The sequence below is a fragment of the Neopelma chrysocephalum genome, unplaced genomic scaffold (genome assembly GCF_003984885.1).
Source record: "Neopelma chrysocephalum unplaced genomic scaffold, ASM398488v2 Primary Assembly neopelma1_23b, whole genome shotgun sequence".
Classification (NCBI taxonomy): Eukaryota; Metazoa; Chordata; class Aves; order Passeriformes; family Pipridae; genus Neopelma; species Neopelma chrysocephalum.
Window position 1 is genome coordinate 11,237,321 of NW_020897692.1, and position 14,180 is coordinate 11,251,500.

The 14,180-nt window shown below is 42.8% G+C and overlaps 1 protein-coding gene across 6 annotated transcripts in view; it reads left to right on the top strand.

The window, feature by feature from the left end:
* The window catches only part of FILIP1 (filamin A interacting protein 1), a 106,305-nt gene that overhangs the window by 73,433 nt on the left and 18,692 nt on the right, over window positions 1-14,180 (top strand). Inside the window, exon 1 of one of the 6 annotated variants that reach the window (XM_027697104.1) lies at window positions 6,865-6,949. The exons of 3 other annotated variants lie outside the window; for them this stretch is intronic. The gene's annotated coding sequence lies outside the window, so the exon portion shown is untranslated. Of the gene's footprint in view, window positions 1-6,864; window positions 6,950-7,205; window positions 7,330-14,180 lie in introns of those variants that run through there. 2 more of the 6 variants (XM_027697095.1, XM_027697111.1) reach the window with 2 other exon arrangements.

Genomic DNA, 14,180 nt, shown 5'->3' on the forward strand with positions numbered 1-14,180 from the left:
TTTTTGGTTTGGGTTTGGGTTGTTTTGTTTGTTTTATCCTCTCCTTTTAAAATTCTTCATTGATTGCACTCCAGATACCTATGGGAGTCTTTTTTGGATCCTGCTCTAAGCAACTAGAAGTAGAAGGTTAAAATAGCAGGCTCAAACCTTGAGCATGTCTAGCCCCTGTGTGAGGGCTGGGGAGGGGTGCAGTGGGGACAGACTATTCTATAATGCCTCTCAATGGACACAAATCTAATACAATCAGCAAACCTAAGAATTGCATGAGCTGTTCTAAGTAGCTATGTGGTAGTCAAAAAGCTCTGTGTAGGTGTAGGGGGCTTTTACTTGGTGGGTTTTTCACAGTTGTGACGGGTTTGTATTTTGTTCCTTTTTCTGAGGGGGGGAGAGGTGCTCATTTATGCTGCACCTCCAGAATACATGGGCAAAAAGCACTAGCAAAGGTGGGGTTGTGAGATGGATGTGGTAGGCAGGTGTGTCCTCTTTTGTGTTCAGGGTCGTGTCTTGAAAATTGATGGAAATACCTTCATAGCCTTTCAGATTGAGATTTGAGACACGGCATATTAGCATGTGGTGTGACAACCAGGGATTACTCAGTGCTGATGTTGTTAAAATCTATCAGTCCCTCTTTAGTTCACAAAAGCAGCTGCTGAGTGCTCTTCCACAGCATTTGAAAAATTTGCTAAGGATTCATTATTGCTAAGTCACTGAATATGGCACTCACAGGAAGCCATGTTTAAAAATCATGAAGGAATCTTCATGAGATTATTTATTTTTGTCCACTTTTGTAGGTGTGATTGTTTTATTCTTATGTCAAGTTGTGGCTGAGGTGGCCAAGTATGATATAAGCAAGTGCACGCATACCTTGTATTTCTAGAAGTGTCTGAGACCCTGCATTGACAGAGATGAGTTTTTATATTGACTACACCTGAGCAGTCTTGCTCTCAAGCTGCATTGCTGTTGTACAGCTGTGTGAGCTTTTTCATGCTTGACTATCCCAGTGTGTGCAATGATATGAATGATGCTATTTCCTAAATCCAGATTTTAAACCTCTTCACTCTTTTTTTTGGTACACTTTCCCATGTTTGAGACCCTCTCCTGGTGACTGCAGACACCATCACTTGTGTTGTTTGATGCTAAAATGAAGCAGCAATTCTTTGGAGCCTGTTTTCTCTCGTTTTTCCTGACCACTTTTTTATTCACTCTATCAAATACGTCATTTCAGTGATGTGTCAAATAGGAAGCAGTGAAGTGGACAACCTTTAGTTTTAGGTGTAGGACTCAGGTGCCTTTCGACCCCAGCCAGTCGCTGTATTACCTTGCTTTGAGGAGGGGTCAGTGAGAAGAAGCATAAAAGAAAAGCAAGTCTGGAAAAGGTCAGCAGGAGTTAGAGCAACAGGGCAAGAACTGAACTGAGGGACCTAGAAGGTAAAGGATGAGGAATAGCAGAGAGACAGGTTTAGGCCAACAGAATAAAAACAACACAAAGGTGAAAATCAGTCAGGCTTAATTTCACGTCCCAGACCCCCCTTGAGCAAAAGAGGCCAAGACACTCTCAAAAGACTAATTCTCTCTGCATAAACCGAGAACAGGCATGGTTCTCCCTGCTTTCAAGGCCTTGAGCTCAGTCCTCCACCTATTTTTTCCACAAGAACATCTAGCACGTCAAACGTGAGTAATTCAGAAAAACAAGAGTGGAGCCCAGAGCAGGTAAAGACAGCATTAGCAGGGTGCTCTGATGGAGCACAGGAAGATGAAGCAGCCAGAACTAACAATGGCAGGTCCACAGAGTGCAGCAAGGAACCATCCTGCCATGTGCACTTCCCTGAGGTCCTGGACACCTCTTCCCCTGGCTCCAGAGATGCTTTGGTCAAAGGGTCACAGCAGGCTTCTATGAGACTATTGGTGCTTATTCAAAAAATAGTGATCAAATCATACTACACAACAGTAATCTTGATGGGTCCTGCTTCAGCTGTAATCACTTTTACTTAAGGGAGTTGCACCAGTATGGGAGATGCGGAGCTTTCCCAGCTATCAGAAAAATATACACAAGTGTTAGGAAAGCAGAAAACCAAAAGAAAGCAGAAAACCAAAAGAAAAAAAAAAGTCAGAAATGCTTTTGTTAAAGTTTTAAATCCTGCTTCCATAAAAGGCAGCAGATTCTAATGTAGGGCAATTTTCATGCTGCAAAGAGAAAAATAATTTAAAACCTAGGCAGCATGACTTATTTAGAAAGATCTGAGAAGTAATAAAAAAGCCTGTGTGCAAATGTGTGTGTGTGTGTGTGTGCACGCACAGTTTCTTTAACAGCTGCATGGAGCAACCTGTTTTAAATAAGCACAAAGGTGAACAAAGCCAGTTGTCAGTGCAACTCACCAAATGAAGTCTTTTAATGTGCATTACGTATGCCATATAAAATGTATTGCCTGAGATATAACAGCACAGAGTCCAGCTTGAAGTCTTTTTCTCAGGCTTTTCCTACAAAGTCATGTTTCAAGTATTTACTACATTTATCTTCATTATTTGTTTCTCTCCAAAAAGCCCAGTGGGTCACCTTTTCACTATATCTTCAGCAGCAAATTAAAATCAGCCTCTTCTCTCCCTCAATATTCAAAATTTTCATGTTCTAACAAGATGCCACTGAATCGATTTGTATCTGTTGCACTCAGAGTAGGCAACTGGCTAAGTAGAAAGTGGAGATCAGGTCTGACTTACCAAATGAGTTTGACTTACCAAAAGAAGGCAAAAAACCAAAACTAAAATAATGATGGAAGATTTTCACTGCTTTGAAGGTTTTATGAACCAAAACCCCCTTTGATAAGCACACAGAGTACCTTTTCATGTATGTAAGTAAACACAATTTTAGGAAAAGCTTTGCTTTGCACAAACAGAAATATTTGGGCTTTTTGTAACGTTAGAGAACTTGGAGAGAGTTGCAAGACCTCTGCCTTCACTATAAATGTTACATGTGTTTCTTCATTGAAGATGAAGAGCCAACAGAGAGCAGGGAACTCTGCTGGAAATGTTACAAAGCCGTATTTACAGATAATTTTATAATCAGGCAACCATTTGTTACAAGTCTCTAAGATCCACAAGAGGAATCTATTGCTGTGAAAAGCTTAGGGAATTTTTAAAGAGAGAAACTTATCAAAGAAATGTGTAGTCTATTAGCACAGCATTAAATTGTTAAACCAATTTCATCTTTTGCTTCCCAGTTACTTTCCCCTGTAGCAGACAACCGCACCAGGTGCACAGAATAATTTCTAACTTTTGGAGGTGAGTTGGAATTTAGGATTCCTATCTATTCCCTTCCCCTTCCCTCCAATGCTTTTATTTCTTGTTTGTTTTTTTACCTTGTCTCACAATGTTGAAAGAGCTGCTTTACTCAGGAATGTGTTTCTTGGACTACTTCATCCCAATGAAAGCATGAACAAAAAGATTCATGAGCAAGTTAGATTTTCCCAGCCTTTGATGTGACTTAAAGTTGAAGGTACTCTTGAGAAATAACAACATATGGAGTACCTTTATATTTTTATGTAGATACATAATGTGATTTCTCTGCAGTAAAAGAAAAGCTGTAAATGTTAAGCTGTTTGACCTTAGTTGTGACATCCTACATGATCTCTCCTATAGTTCTGGTACTGGCACAGTGGTGGGTACCTGGAGTAGTTGAAATGTGGATGGAGAATACTGTAATTGTAAAGTCTCATAGTGGTACAGACAAATCTCAAGTAGTGCAGGTGTGTAGGCTCACCACTACCACACTGCACTTTGTCTGACAAGTCTTGCAGCCAGTTGTCTGCTGGCTCACATCCAGGCCACTTTGGCAACTCTAGATCATGTTCCTTCCTCTTTCATTTCTAAGTTGCAGAGTAAGCTGAGGGAGCTGGCAGTCTGGCATAAGTCCCCTCTGGGGATCACTGGTGGTCACAGGTGCCACTGGTGACTGTCATGAGGCATCGTATGTGGTAAACATCACCTTTTCTTAGGGACCCAGCCCGATTTAGATTTTTCTCAAGATGAGGTTGCCCAGGCCCTAAAAAGGCTGCCTGGAGAGGTTGTGATGTCTCCATGCTTGGAGGTGTCTAAGACTGAAGTAGAGCAGGCCTTGTGCAACCTGCTCTAACTGGACCTGCAAGAGGCTGGACTTGACATATCCAAGGTCCTTTCCAACCTCAACCATTCCATGGTTTTATGTTGTGGTACCCTGTGGAGGACATGCATTTCCTAATGACTCTGCTTACACCTGTCTTGACTTAAACTGGGATGGGCTCTGTAGCATCCTCTGAGCATTCCCTTTAGCACATCTCTTGCCAGGTACGGACACTGGCAATGCCCCTGGTCACCTTCTCTTCTTCTTGTGGCACATTATAGTTCTGGCTGCTGGTTTTTTGCTACAAAAATTGTGATGGGTAGAGACAATCCCTTGAGGTCTCCAGTGTGAGAGTCCGCTGCATCTTTGTTGGGATTCTGAGTTGTTGAACTTCACGAGATAGGTGATCCCTTTTAGCCTGAACCTCCCTTCTTCATGTCACATCTGTACAAAGCTTACTGCTATAAACTCATGGCTGCTTTCCTAATGTAATTATTAGGATCCTCTTGATGTCCCAGGACAACTTTCTGCTCTGAGATGAGACCATGAAAACACAGATGATGGAAGATGTGTTGCTTGCAGTTCCAGCCTGGCCCAAGTGTGGCAACATGGACAAAAGAAGGGCCAAAGCAGATATGAGATGACACCTAGGAGGGTTGTTGATTTGGGAGAGGTGGGCGTTAGAAATGGAGTGCAGAGGTGAGGAGAACCTGGGACTGATCAGGGGGTGCAGCAGGACTGGGACAAGCTGTGCAATGAGCTCAAAGCCCAGAGCCAGCTGGGATGGCGTGTGTGACCAGATAGCCTCCTGCCGAGCCAGCAGTGCTGGTGGAACAGAGCCTTGCTCTCAGCTGCTGATCACAGACAAACCCATCTGTCAGCAGATAGTTTTGAAACTTGCTTGCGAAGTGCTCTATGCCTTTCTAGTATCAAACTGCCTCCAGGCTGACACCCTGCTATTGCCATCCATTATTTTGACTTAGAATGCAGACTTTTATGCCAGGAATATAAAGGATCTAAACTCTTCTGACATCTGAAGTGCCCATATAATGCTACATCATAAAATTTCAATGGTCAACATCTATTTTAGTGTTTGCCATTGTGCATGCAATTTCCTCTTTTTAAAGAATATTTAGCTCTACCAAACAATTGTTAGGATTGCAAAGGACACAAAGTAAGTAGAGTAAGTAGAGTAAGCAGAACATTTGTCTGCTCAATGCATGCGATCATTTGTGTTTGCAAAATCAAACACGTTTTGTACAGAAACCTTTCCTCTGACACTGGAAAAATAGAAACATAGTGAGATGCATCAACTTTGCACACAGGAAGAAACAATCTCTCTGTAGGACCCCCAACTTCATCTTTTGGAAAGTGTTTAGTACATGAGGCAGAGGAATATAAAATGGGAGTGAATGATTAAGGCTAGTATATGTTTCCCTGGAAAATGTAACTCTACTCCTGTTGCATTTGTGTGACAGATTTCCTACATGGTGCTAGTTAAGTCATGTGAAGCTAATTTACATGGGTTGTGAATGCTTTTCACTCTAAGAATGGTTCTCATTTTGGGGAGCTTATTGGATCTGGGCTCTGATGTACAGGAGTCTGGAGCATCCACTCCTGGGTGGAGGCAAATGGGGTTGTGATCTGAACACACGCAGTACTCTGCAGCACTCTGAAACCCACATCCTGTGTACCCTGGAGCAGGTGTTCCAAGCAAAACCTTAGTCTCTTTGTGCTTCTCTCTCACACCCAGAAATTAATAATTCTGTTCCAAGCAGAGTCTGAAGAGGGTGTGGTAAACAGGGCCTTGAATAAAGAGCATAAAATCAATCACTAAGCACCTGCTTTTCAAATGCGCTCTGTTCAGCCTGTGTGCTGAATGAGGTAAGGGTCCTAAGGAAAAATAATGAAAGAACATGAAATTAGATAGTTTCTCAAAAATGTAAACATACATTGGTCCGTTTTTAATGGATAATAATATTTGACATGATATGCTTTCAGTGTTTTGGCTATTAAAAGTTTCTTAAGAAAAGTGGAAAGTGAACAGGAAGGGAAAGAGGAAAGCAAGGATGAAGGAGGAGAAAGAGAAGGAGATGGGAAAGGGAAGAGTGGTTTCTAGTTCCCCTTGTAAAGACTGAAAAGGTGACTGTGAGCAATCTAGGGAATCGTTAGGCAAATAGAATAAATCCCCAAATTCTTTTATTTAGTTTTGCGAACAAAAGAGCTGGTTTAGGACTTCTTTAATGCAGGGTATGAGCAAAATGATGCTTTTCAGACCTCACCAGACTCAGCATTGCTACTATGCATGGCTTTTCAAAAACAAACACGTGCATATATTAAATCCACAGGAGATTTTCTTCATGTATTCATGCCTTTATCAACTCATGTTAAGATCAGCCAGCGCGCACCAGCAGTAGTACTGCCACTTCAAACAGCGGGAAGACAACAGGAAAGCAACAGAACTTTTATTGAGGAATGATTCGGCAGCTGGGACTGGAAAGCATCGCTTCGTGCATCTAAGTTCAGTTTAAACAAAGCAACTCACAAGGGTTCTCTGCGATCAAATTATTAGTTCGTAATCGTTCACTTCTAAACTGTACCTATAAACAGCCCGGAGTGGCTGTCAATAACAAACTCCTGGAGAGCGGTCCCAAAGGGAAGCGCTGGCAGGCACGAGCCGCCGGCTCAGCCGGACTCTTTCCCCGGTCCATTGCCGGCTCCACCCCTCGCTTGCCCCGAGGGGAGTAGAACGGGAGGTGCAGCCAGCACCTAGCAGCGTGGGGGCTAAGCCGTGCCCCAGAATCTCCCTCTTTTATTCTTGTTTTGGTGGCTTTAAAAAAAAAATCTAGTTATAAGGTAAGAGAAATTCAGATTTTTTTAACGTAATTTTAATTTGAGCGCTGCTAATTGCTGTGTACATGCGCACTGCGCTGGTTCACTGAGCGCACTGGGCATTAGCGTAGGCGCCCGCGGGAGGGAGGGAAGGAGGCTGGAGCGGGGTCTGTGCGGAGCGAAGGGGCCGGGATGCTCGGCGGCTCCGCTCCCGCCGCCGCGGCTCCGGCTCCAGCCTTGCTGGACAGGCCAAGACAGCGCTGAGGAGCCGGGCCGGCCCCGAGCTGACCGTAGAGTTGGGCTGGAGCCCTGGAGGGTGCACCTGGTGGGGCTGTGCCGCGGGGCTGCCCCTCCCGAGCAGCGCACACGGAGGTCAGGGGAGGAGAACCGCAGCCCGGAGACAGGTTTGGCAGTTTTAATCTCTCAGCTGAGCGCTGCTGCGCCTTTGCTCCCAGCTGCTGTTTGCATGCTTTCTGTGCATCCCACTTCCCCTTCTCTGATTGCCGAAATTAATGTGGGTACCTCGACTGGGGAGCTTGGAAAAACTGCCTGTCCGCTTCGGATACCGTTTCGAAGTCCGAACGGGTGTCGGTCGGGTTTTGTTCTTGAAGATCTTTGGTGCTTTTTTGATGTTAACAAGGTGCTAAAAAGGTGGCGGGACACTGAATTTAATGAGTGTTCTTATTCAAAAATACTGCCTTTAATCACTGTTCACTTGGAGTAAGACACTTTCAAAACAAATGAACTATTTCAGCAAACTGGATTTTAGTTTTTACAAAATCAGTATTAGAAACAGAAGGAGGAAAAAAACCTGTTGTAGGTGGTAAGTAATGTGTCCTCATAAGGAGGAAAAGACTTTCTTTACCTTCAGTATATTTTGGGAACTCTCACGTAGTTTAGAAGTAGCAAGAATATTAATTTGCTTGTGATATAGTTTGATACAATCACTTCTCAAAAGTTAATTCAGCAATGAAGAATATGCACTTTTTTGCACTTTGAGTTTGTATAATATGTAGCCACAGAAAATTGTCTTTAGATTTACTAGAACCGATAACATTTTTTTAAAAATTCTGTGATAAAACTCAACAGCAGCTTGGCAAGTTCTAGAGTAAGGTCATTCAAAAATTTTTCTCATTGCTTACCTTTAAAGTGTAATGGATAGAAAGGAGAAAGTAATACAGATGTGCTTTATTCTTTTGTTTGCCATGGGATCTGTTCTCATTTACATATTTCTTCTCCCAGCCGAGATTGATATGTGGGAAGTAGTGAAGCTGAGGATTTGAAAGTGTTACCTAATTTTGAATTGCTCAATTTAAGTGTCGGGCTGGATTGTTTTGCTTCCTGGAGAGCCTGAGCACCTTTTGTCTCTCTTTGATTTTAGATGAAATTGTAAGTACTCAAAACTAGCAAAATTCAGCCTTTGGGTATCTTAGCCTGGCCCAAACATGGAAGCACTCAGAAACAGTCCTGACATGTGGAGGATTTCCCAGAGGTTGTAGAAACAATGTTCAAAATCAGCTGTTGTACACTGAAGGGGGAGTGGGGGGTGGGGGGGTGGGGAGGGAGGGAACTCCTTTATTAAGTTCAACCACCTCTTGCTGGTTTACATTGTCTGACATCCCTTAATGGGCAGCAGCTTTCTAGCTACCACTAGGAAGTTTTCCAGTCTCTGTAACTTTGCAGATACAGTAGCAAACTCTCTAGGTTTGAAGTGGAAAGATGAGCTTGCAAAGGCATTTGCTTTCCCAGTGAAAATTCCCTTGGGATTGCTGTGTGAGTGGCATAGAAATGCTGTTGGCCTCTCGGGAGGAAGCAGCCTTCATGAGCCATCAGTCAACTCATCCTTAGAGTGACCAAGTCCTCATTAACGTACTTTTCCTTAATCTCCTCTTACAGGCTTTCCAAAGGATAGGTTAGAAGTGATTACATTCCATCGCCACAAACCTTTTGGAATGTAAATGGCAAAATAGGTACTATAGGAGCAGTACAACAAATGGCTTTGTGCTAGAGCAGCAATGAGGAGCTCTGTGGATCTTCAGGCTGTCAGTGAACTCAATTAAAAGGTCCTGCAGAGACCTTACCAGTTTCCCTCCTTCCCATCGTCTTTTTTCTAACTGCAGTTGCTTCTGCTGCCTGTTTTGATAGCAGGGGAAATAGCTCTAGATTTCTCTCCTCGTTGGCCCCTCCTGCAAGTGCTTTATTAAATGCTGGGGGACACCTTGGAAAGCTTGGCTTAGTCTGTTTGCAAAGCAAGAGGCTAAACCAGGACAACATAGCTGAAATGTGGTGCCAAAATGTTCACATGTACGCAAACCACAGAGGCAGCTTGTGTCCTTTCAGGACATCCTCTGCCTTGCCCTGCCTTCCCAGGGTTTCTGTGTGGAGGTAAGTGCCCATTTCTACACTAGAGATGGAAAAGGTCGTATGAGTATTTGTGATGTTTTCTCATCTTGGTGGAAGTACAAATGGAAAGAGAGGTGCACACACTGGTATAATTTTCAATAAATGTTTGGGAAGCTATTCACTTTTCCATACTCTGTTTTAAATACTTTAAAGTGAATGTTTTGTTGAGGGGAGTGGTGTTTTTTTGGAAATCACCAAGCATCTTTCCCCGATAACTGAAACTTCTTTGTATTTTCTTAAAGTATTCCCACTTCAGAGAACGGCTTCTCATATCAGCTATCATCACTGCTAAGCAGGAGTTTTACAGTTCCCAATTTGCTCTATTTATTACATTTCAAATGTAATGATGAAGTTTATTATCCTTCAGAAAGGAAGAAATTGTCTACTGACCACTATTTGTAATTTCTTTTGCAAATGTGAACAAGAACATCTTGATTTTAGCTAAGGTCTTGCTGCTGCTACTACTTTTACCATTTACAAATAAAATAAATCCTGTCTAAAATCCAGTAGTGCCCATTGGAGCTTTCCTGTTGGGAAACTATTGCAGTGTCTTTCAAAAACATGAAAATGTTATAAAGTCTTGCTCTAGTCTGAGTAGAGACACTGTAAAAATGGTACTGTGGGGTTTCTCCTGTGCATCTCAGTGATTGCACTTGACATGTAGACTTAAACCAGAAAAAACAATAAGTGAAGTCTGTAGCTTTATTGATACAATGAACTGATTGGTCTTAAAGAGAATGTTAAACCACTCAGAACACTCCAGCAAGAAGCCCTTCAGCTACTCAGCATTTCTCACTTGAAGGAGGAGATACAGCCATCCATGCCTCCTTCAGGGCAGACTCAGGGACTCTCTTGCAGCAGACCAAAGCCCTGCCTGTGTTGGACATCACTTCCCAACATACCCAATGTGCTGTTTTACAAACTGCCTCTATGCTGTAACCCAGGAGTGCCTCGTACAAATACATTGACAGGATAACTAGACTTTCTGGCAGCTGAGGGTGTGGCGGGAAAAAAGGTATAGTGTGGACCAGGTTTACCATCCAAACCTGAAGGAATGATGAGCCCCAGCCTGAGTAAGGCAGTCAGAACTGGTAGGATGAAGCACAGGAATATAACCATAGTAAAAGAAATGAAGGCACATCTCTGGAAGAGTAGGGTTGTAGCTATCAGCATCCCATCGTTCCTCTGTTGATCAATTTGTAGCTTGTAGGAGGAAAGGGGAAGCAGAAAAACCTTGTGCAATGAAACCTAAAGGAAGGAGGAGAGGGAAGGCCTGCTTACTGCCCATCCACTCTGCCTTCCTCCTTGCTGACTGCTTCCAGCACAGCATTCATGAAAGATGTTAAAACTAATTCCATAGTTGGTCTTCCTCCACCCTGGTGTCTGCTTTCTCTGCAAGCTGAGATTCGTTGTTGAAAGTCCTCAGTCGCCTACTTCCCCAGCATGGCTGCCCACAGACCTCCCTCCTGCTACCCTTGTTGTGAACAGCTAAGGCTGTGGAGGGATGCAGGAGGTGCATCTCCCTATGCAGCATGGACCACATGAGATTGCATTGGTAGCTTCTGTAGTCTAGCATCCTGTGCCATGTCAGCCAAGCATCTTTCTTTATGGTTCAAAATCAGGGACCAGCATTGTCCTGGAGTGTTTGTTTTTAGCTGAGGTAGTTAACAGTTTGCACACAGTCATACCTAAGGGTTTGCTACTTCATTTATCCAGTGGACTGCAAGGGGTAATGTGATCATCTTGAGTATTGGACACCTGTAGGGCACCTGTTCTTCAAATTTTGTGGGGAGGACAGATAGCAAGGAGAGGGAGAGACCACCAGGACTCTCATGGCAACAAAAGATCATGTAATCGGGGAATGACCTGGGCTGCATGCTTTGACATGATACTTGTGGTAAGCCATTGAGAAACACACAGACTTAGCAGTGCTGTCCGTAGAGGAGCAGGCAATGTGATCATTCTCTCCACAGGGAACTGGAGCATATCTACATGGGATCTAGATGCTAAACCCCTGTTTGTATCCAAACATTTCTTCCCATCTCCAGAAACAACCACAAACCAAGACAGCAAATACAGGGACTGGGCTGGGGGTACCAAATGGTTGGCTTGTCAGTGTTTTCGCTGTATGTAGCCCCATGTTTCATTATTAAAAAGATTTTGTTTTGCTTTGATTTTGACCCTGAAGGCAGATGTTTTCAACCTTTTGACAATCCAGAATGTAGTTGCTCTGGATAACACATTGAAGACGCACATGCAGGGTGTCTGAGAGGCTTTTAGTGTTGCATTGGAGCCCATGTGGTTCTGCCTTACTTAGCAAACATTAGCAGGAGCAGTCAGATGAGAAGCCTGGTAGTAAATCTGTTTTTGAGGGTCAAGAAGGAACAACCTCACCTTGCAGTCTGCTGAAATTCCAGTTTAACCACTGAAGTATGAAAGTTGTACAAGAATGGAAAAGCGGAAAGTGGGAGCAAGCTTAAACTCAGCTTTATTTTGGTGTTTAGAAGTTGCACCGAAAAGGTGTAGAGTTTGTTAATTACTTTGGTAATTAGCACACAGATTTGTGTGCTGCTTTCCCATTCATCCCCCACAGAAACAGATTTTAGAAACAGTTCCCCTAGACGTGGAAAACAAAAGTATTGTCAAGTGTCTTTTCTCTGAAAGTTCACTTGTCAAATCTAAGATTTGTGTAGTTTCACCATGTTAAAGCTGAGGCAGGATAAAATGCTGCATGTTGCTTCCTACCTTGCTCAGCAGAGATATGGTAGCAAATTCACCTCCATGTATTGGCACAGTTACAGTGCTTTGTTTTCCCAGAGGGGCCAGGCCAGTTAGCTCTCCGGCAGGGCAGTGACAGAGCTAACGTACTTTCTTCTCCTGTTACTCAGTCTCATGACTGGCATTTTTTTTGGTCTTAGTTTAACAGATATTTGTTGGCTTTCTTGGCATTATTCCCCAGTAGACTCTCAGGTAATCACATGGGGCCATGTGTTGCCAGTGAATTATTTTGCACTCTGCTTAGCAGCCTGGCTGGTGTATACCACCTGGAGCAACTGCTGGGTGAAAATCACACATGCGTGCCTAGGAATTAAAAATCATAGGCAGTTTTCTAAGCATCTCTACATAGCCTTTTGAGTGTGGGACAAGAGAGGCTGGAAACTTTCTATTATTTTCATTACTTTGGGAGATGGGTCATTTAGAGCACCACTAAGTTAGGGTACATTGTTCTGTCTTGGCAAATATTTTGTCGAAGGGTACATACTATTTCTTTAAAAATATAGCCTGGGGGAGATGAGGAAGAGTTCTTGGCAGAAACATTTACGTGTAGCAGTGTGATAGAGCAGCCAGGGAATATATTGCATGCCAATAAAGTTCCTTCTTCAATGTGAAAAGTGCACGCTTTGTGAGTGACAGTGGGTCTTTTTTTACCTTTTGATATTTTAACTTGACCTATCCACCAGCATGCCTTTTCAGTCCTTTCCGAAGAGATGCCAAAGCTAAAGAGAATTTTTTTTTTGAGAGTAATCTGTGACCCAGCAAGGTTGGCTGTAAAGTTTGTTTGTTTTTCTCTCTCCCCCTGGTTCCTACTATTCTCTTACTCCCACATTCTATCCGACTCTTGTTTTCAAATGTATTCTTTAGCCTTCTCCTTCCCTACCTACTGCATCCTGTGTTCTGCTTTCTGACTTCCTTCTCTTTTCTTGTAGCTTTTCTTTCCAGTTCCTCTTTGTTCTGGTCCCCAAGGAGAAAGGAGTGAAACATTAACAGTTGCTGGAGTACCAAGTTAGTATGGCTGTTATGAGTTTAGAGTTCAGGTGAGGGCTCTGGGAGACATCCTGTGTGTATGACATTGTGCCCCAGAATCCTTTGCACTGCTTCATTGCTGGGGTAGCAGAGAGGAATGTTATATCTGTGCTTCACCCGCTATCATCTACAGTCTGGCATTTAAGATAAAAATACTGATAAAAGTCTCTTTGCTAAGATATGAATGGTCCAGTTATTGCAAGTCAGTTAACAGGCATTAATTGCTCTACTATTATCACTTCGATGTGTGTCTCATTTATAAAAAAGAAGCTGAAAAGCTTCAGACAATAGGGTAAACAAAGCAAGTGGATTTGAATTATCACATGTCTTGATAGGGTATATGGGAGTTGTAGGTACTATGACAGTGGTTTGGAAAACACCATTTCACAGTAAATTCAGCGTGTGTACCTCTGTCTTTCTAAGTTGGAGTGCTGCTTTTACAATAAAGCTCTTAGATTGCTAGGGCATACATCCCTGTGTTGTCTGTACCTCTTTGTCAATTGAGGATCACCATCCTCAGAAATCTATGCTTACAGCACAGAATCATAGAATCAATTGGGTTGGACAAGACCTCCAAGATCATCAAGTCCAACCCTTAACACGTTCAGGAACTTCCTCTGCTGATGTCAGCATATCCTGAATATAAATCACAGGTATAAAATACTTACATTACTAATAATTTCTCCATGTTGCATGGGTAAGGCTGGAAAATGTAGGTCTTTATTATCCTTCTGAGGATACATCTAATTTGTCTATTGTGAGCTTTTATAGTGTCTGAAAATACACCTTTACAGACCATATAGAGAAGAGCATTTTCCAGATGAGGTTAGCTGTAGCCAAAGGTTTGATTAGTCTGATGCCTGTGGTTCACAAAATCTACTAAATGGAAATGTGTTTGGAAGAGGAAACTTTTTAACATAACAGTCAATGTGCTGGCAAATTTATCTTCCTGCTAATTTTGTATGCCTGTGATGCCCAGATAGTTATCAGTTGCGTGCTAATGTATCTTCTGTCCTGCTGGTTTTTTTATAAACCAGGATTGGTCCAT